This window comes from Engraulis encrasicolus, chromosome 7, assembly GCF_034702125.1.
Source record: "Engraulis encrasicolus isolate BLACKSEA-1 chromosome 7, IST_EnEncr_1.0, whole genome shotgun sequence".
In the NCBI taxonomy this organism is placed as follows: domain Eukaryota; kingdom Metazoa; phylum Chordata; class Actinopteri; order Clupeiformes; family Engraulidae; genus Engraulis; species Engraulis encrasicolus.
Window position 1 is genome coordinate 54,621,539 of NC_085863.1, and position 6,911 is coordinate 54,628,449.

Sequence of the window (6,911 nt, forward strand, 5' to 3'; positions counted from 1 at the left end):
GATTATGCGGAGGACGTGACTTGTGTGTCTTTCTCTTTTTGTTTCACTTTTGCCTTACACTTTCTTCCTTTTTCGGTTGCAACACCTGGCAGCATATTTTGTCATCTGTTTTTTTTCCACCCTACCCTTACACTGCCACTATACCTATAGTGTTCAGTTCCTTCCACCCACCACAGAAGACACCCTGGCAGAATAGAGTGGAATTATCATTATATCCTCATCTTTCCTACATAAGATTAAATGGAGCAATTCATCATAAAAAGACGTTGCGCTTATACACAGATTAAGTCTCAATTACAGAATATTACACCACAAACGGGTGATGGGGGGGACAAAAGAAGTCTTTGTAACATTCAGAGTTGGTTTGATGTGCCACCTGCAAACCTCTCAAGGTTTGTGTTAGCTGACTACTTCACAGACAGTGGGTGTAATCAGGGAACCCGACATGGGGGGACAATGGGGTCTGTTGTCCTGGGCCCAGAGAGAAAGTGGGCCCAAAATTGGGTCCTCATTGCATTATTTGTATTGGATGGAGGGCCCTTTCAGATGACATTGTCCCGGGCCTAGCAACAGCAACCCTGGGTGTAATTACACTTTAACACCTGAAGCAAAAGAAAGCCTTCTTGGGAGAACCACAAGAGCCCATTGAGAACAATATCCCACTGATGTATGCCAAAAACGGTGAGTCACAAACCCCATGCCCACCACACATCTAGGACTATAAAAGCGGTAGACAGTAAGCATGCTTCACATAATCACTGATTAGCAGGTGGGTTCATTTTCCCTTGGAGAAAGACAGCACAGAACCCCATCATTTTAGATGACAGACCAACCATGTCTTTATCCAGTTTTGTTGTTTCGACTGGTATTAGCTCAGTGATGCAACGGCAACAGAAACACAAAATAAATATGATGAACATCAGAAAAAGAGGAAGAGAAGAAAAGAAAAAATACAAAAGCTACAACAGGAGGTGAGTGCACTGTTAGGCTTAATAGTCCAGTAAGCATATTCACTGGGGATGGAGAGAGAGGACTACTGCAGTCATGCTGTTTCAAAGGTATTGGTGCTCAGAGTCCCAGAGAAAATCATCCCCCATGAGATTTGGTATTATAGCACAATGAAAGCACATGCGTCACATGAGCACTGATAACAAGGACACTGGCAAGATGAGAGGGAGGCACACAGCCGCACAACAGTCCAGACACATGCAGCCACAGACCTTGCAAATCGCTTACCTGGAATCCTTGAGAAAAGCCGGCAGCATGCAGTGGCAGTGTGTACATGCAGACAGACACAGTGTGAGAGAGATTAAACTTTCAAAAAAAAAATTTTTTTTGAAAAAGGACAGATAACAGAACAGTCATATATACAGTAATTCCAATAGCTGTATGTGTATGTATCAGTATAAGTATTGCTTGGTATGTGGCATTACAATTCACTGAGGACTATGTGTACAGTAACATTGCTAAACACTTACAGTACACCACCCAACTGTGCTCTTCTTTTCATGTTTGGAATTAGCCGTGGCTAGATTTATGCATCACTTAAGTGCCGCCCCACTGTCCAAGACTCCCTCCTTTCCTCCACATTCTGCATAGGCTGGCAGTGTAGTCGACAGTTGGAGAGAACGAGAGTACACTTTCAAATGATTCTTTTGAGCACTACAGTAAAAAAATAACAGTTCAGTGACAATTTCAGTATTCATGCATCAGTATTCAGTACATGTAGGCCTAGGCCTATACTTTCAAATTATTACTTTAAACACTAGAGTGACAAATAATAATGTAGTGATACACAGTTTCAACAGGCCTCTTGTATTAATCAGTCAGTACTGAGTACAAATAGCCTACATAGGCCTACAGTATTATGTTGGCACTATAATCTGGGACTATGCACAATAACACTGCAAAATGCATACTTGGCGTATCACCCCAATTATTTTCTTTTCAAGTTGGGAATTTTTGCAAGGGCTAGAGCTACGTATAGATTCATGAAACGTTTAAGTGCCGCCACCACACACCGTCCAAGAATCCCTCCCTCCCCATTCTGCACTGCCATGTGGATCGCTTCATTAGACGGCAAATGGCCCCTTCACTCATCCTCTGCGGTGGCACTGTCTCTCCAAGTTAGGCCATCTCATTAAAGAAAAACACGGTATGCTCGTTTAGTTCTGAGGTGAGAAAATGTTTAAACGGTAGATGAGGAAAGCGTGAACGGTGATTATTGTAGATGACATGGCGTAGAACCTTGCTGCCGGATGAGATCATGGGCAGTTTTTCTTTTCTTCCAAGGCTCTCCTCCATGAAGCTGACAGGGTGGGGAACAAATGGGGCAGTTGTCCCGGGCCCAGGGCAAAATGGGGCCCAGAAATGGGTCCTTATCACATTATATGTATTTGGTTGGGGGCCCTTTTAGCTGATTATGTCTCGGGCCTGGCCAAAGCTGTCAGCTGCCCTGCTCTCCTCTATACTTCTACTCCACTATAAAGCAGGGCTGTTGACAGCTTTGGCCTGTCAGCTTTCCTGGCCTTGGTGATGATTATTGTGTGAATGTGGTTGAGTGGAGCCTGCTGCTTGGCTATATGGCAACTCTGGTGATTGTGGCTCTTACTGTACATGTTTACATGAAGGAGCAGTGAGCAACACATGCCATTGAGGATTGTTGAGGTCAAATGCATAATACTTCATCACAATGGTCTGAAAATTGCCCTTTCTCTTGTGTTGGTGTATTGGAATGTCCATCAGTTGCTGTTACGGTGAGACCCCAGTTGTTGAAGATCCTTATGTTTTCAAAATAAATAACTAGATTATCACACAGCACAGGAAAGCGGTTGGTCTGCACAGTACACTGCCTATGCTTCAGAAATATAAACTTTATTTAGATAAACACATAAAGTGTTTCGGATTTCCCTAGATCATCATCAAGTTAACTGTGGATGTGCCCACCCACTCTAGTAATTATCAAAGTACATACGTACATACATTTGATTTCTCACCAGTCCATACCACATGCCTTGTGTATTTACATTCAGTTTCCACACAAATATTTCAGCAAAAGGCAGAAGTGGAGTGTAAAGCCAAGCGTGACATGAAAATAGACCGTGCCATTGTATTCCCCTGTTGATTAGAAATGGCCTCCTGCCTTCTCTGCCATGGCACAGCTCTGCCTGTTTACTCCATGTTAACTGCCAAAAATATAACACTGCTGCAGTGCTTTATAGGCCTACTGCAGGCATGCCCAGAGGGATGGCTTGGGCCCTGCAAAGGATTCACATACGCACGCATGCACGCACGCACGCACGCACGCACGCACGCACGCACGCACGCACGCACGCACGCACGCACGCACGCACGCACGCACGCACGCACGCACGCACAATCACCATCATCATGTGCTTTTCAATGGACTGGGACCCACTTGGCCCAGAAAGCCTTCCTTCATATCCTTTATCTGGCCTGATAGGTGGCTCTGTTCCACTGGGAACTGCATCGCACTGTCACTGGAACAGACAAACACACACACACAAACGTTTGGCAGTTCAATTGGTAATTTCTTATGCAGGCCTATTGAATGAATTTTAATTTATGGTTACATTATAATAACGCTGTAAAATGGTAGGGCACATGTATCATTGTCCGTTGTTCTAGCTTCACCTCAAAACTGATACCGTAATTAAACCGGTGGGTTTATTTTATGTATAGTAATGTTATAAAACAGTAAGGCAGTGCACGTGTATCGCCATTTTATCACCTTTACCAGCAGTGGGTTTATTAAAGCAGTTGGTAAATAGCAAAACGATATAATACATTTGCGTTTGTCATTAAATATATCCATAAACCTCAAATATGCAGTGTTTTAAACCCTTAAATATTTAAAACTTAAAGTCTGCTTTAATAACTTAAGACACGTGGGAGTGTGCACTCGAGATGGATTTGATATTCATTTTGAAGCCCCCGGCTTTCGCTGTGAAATGAGCAGGCAAAGAGAGAGAGAGAGAGAAGGCAGCATTAGGCCAGCTACAAATAGAACATTTCCAAATGACATATAAAACAAACAAATTTGAATTGATTAAACTTGATGTTTGCCTTTGATCTCGTATTCTGCTGATGGGCTCTGTATGTAGAGTACGGCTAGGAGTATGCAGCCAATGATTTCCTCCTCCATATTTCCTGCTAACCCAGGCTAACCCGTATCCCCATCTCACCCCATGAAGAACAATAAATGTCTGTTGTATCGCCACACAGGGAAGCTGACATGGGGGCGATGAAGGGCTCAGTTGTCCCAGGCCCAAGGGAAGCAGCAGGGCTTCAGAATTGGGTCTCCATTACATTTGAGGTATTCTGTGTGTGTGTGTGAGGGGGGGTCTTTGAGATGACTTTGTCCCGATCCTGGCCAAAGCTGTCAGCAATCCCTGTCTACACACACTGGGGTCAGCTCCAAAAACATGTTCTTTCAGTTTCAGCAGCTCCATGGGATGGGAGAAGACACTTGGCAAAAAAACGGCAATGAAGCAGCAGTGTGTCCTGACTTGGTGGCTTTCTGACACGCCATTATAACTACATCTCCCCTCTCAACAAAGTGCCAGGGTGGCTTTGCACTGCAGCAGCCAGGGAGTCATGACTGAGCCATTATTGCAAATAGCATGTGGCCAGGGTCTGTACTAGCTAGTGTGCCAGCGTTTCCTTGGCAAACAGTGGAGCCATTTGAAAAGACACATTTGAGCATGTAAAACTGTTCATTAACACTTGCCAGGGAATCACAGAAGTACATTCACAGAAATATTTGCTGAGATGGAATACAATTCATGGTGTTTTTTTTCTCTCTGCAAGACTTAGTGTAAATGTTTGGTTATACATCAAAGCATTTACAGGTGTGGTGTAAGATGAAAGAAATAATCCATTGTAAAGGTTCTCACAAGGACAGCATATTTCAGTTTGTTGATCATCCATTTGTTTTACTGACTGGATGGCGTGCAATAGCACTAAGCAATCTATAGCTAAATGATGCTTACTGTGGATAGACTGGAGGAGCAAGCAATCCATTAGAGGTCAAAAACACTAAGGTGACTATAGCAGAGACTTTTCACTGCAGATGGGATTGAAAATAATACCTGATAAACGACGCCCATAGCTCTATTTAAAAAAACGTGAACATAGATTTTTATATTTTCTCCACATTCACTAATGCATCACCACATCTAAAGGTCGCTCAAAGTTATCAGTCAAAAGTAACGTATAAAACCAAGTAGGTATTGATCTACTTGCCCCTATAAGGTTTTGGTTTTTATGAGGTCTTTATCATGCATTTAAAGCTATGGTTTGTGCAATTGATTAACACTTCCGCCCACTGTGGATGCCATAAAATAACATCAGACCACGCTGAGCATCTCTTAGAGCTGCAGTGTTGTGCTGTAGACTCAGGTACTTACCCCACACTATAAAACTGTAAATGGCGCAGTCCTGACCGCCTCATCTCTGACTCTATCAGGGCTGGACTGGCCATCTGGCATATCGGGCATTTCCTGGTGATCCCCGTACCCACGTGGGCCCCTATTTTCAGATTATTTTTTTTACATTTCTGAAAATAGGGGCCCATGAGGGTACGGGGCCCACCGGTGAGTCCATTCTGCGCCGCTAATTATGAGGGGCCCCTTTAAGCCAAAAGTGCCCGGGTCCTATTCCTCCCCAAGTCCAGCCCTGGACTCTATGCTCCGGCTCTGAGATTGTAATCACATGGCGGCGGTTGTGCAGCGAGCGCCCGAGCATTAAACGCCACCATGCAAGATAAATCTAGTTGTTTTAATTAAGGCTACAGCATTAGCGTGGGCATTTTAGAAAATGGAAATTGCCACACGGCAGCAATCATTTCCGCGGGGGTCACCACATGCAGGCAGAGTGACTCCTTAATGCACCAGGCGGCCATGGAGCTTATAGACGTATAGCCATCTCATCATCTCCTCTCTGACTGCCGGCAAATGAAAACAAGTCAAAGGCAAGGCAAATTACAGATGTGTGTTGTGGTGATCTCATCTTGTCTTCAAAGTCTAGAGTGCATAGAGGTGTATAAAGTAGGAGTGGAGAAAAAGAAGAGAAGAGGAAAGCCCTCATTAGGTACTTAGTCTTAGTGGAATATCTGATGTAACATTATGCAATAGCATGGACTAGTGTTGTAGGCCTGCTTACATCATGAATGTACTTCTATGTCTACTTTGTACACATCTGCTATGTGCAACGCATTTGGTGTCCATTGTTAGAATTTCTGCCAGCCATTCACAAACCTGTCCTTTTTTCATGAATATATGCCTAACAGCTTGCCACCACCTTCCATTTCAAGTATTTTTTATTGGCTTACTTGAGATTTTACATTTGCATGCTGAAGGGGGTGGGGGGTAGCATCTTGCTTGAACATCTTGCCATCTTGCTTGAACTCTGTTACCTAGACTACTTCACGCCACAGACGTTTTGAATTTCTCGTTTGCCGCTCAGTATGATACGATAAACTCACAACAGGTGTAGGCAGGGACGCTGACGGGGGTGGTGGCAAACAAGTCATTTATCCCGATCTCAGGGAGAGAGGGGTGCCCGGAGGGGTGCCCGTGCCCAGAATAGGGTCCTCATTTCATTGTATCTTTTTGGTGGAGGGGGGCCTTTCAGGCGACTTTGCCCTGGACCTGGCCAAAGCTGTCTGCGTCCCTGGGTGCAGGCAACACATCGCCACTTCTTGGCCCTGAAGATAGGAAAGGAGAATCTCACACTTAGGGCCTTCAAAAAAACAGGGGGATTCCGATACTCAATTGGTGAACTGAGTTATGGTCATGCCATCACAATGGGTGTCTGTCCATAATATTTATGTGAATCTGTGTGTGAGTGATTGAACACATATAGTCTGGCAGACAATGTTACGGCACTGA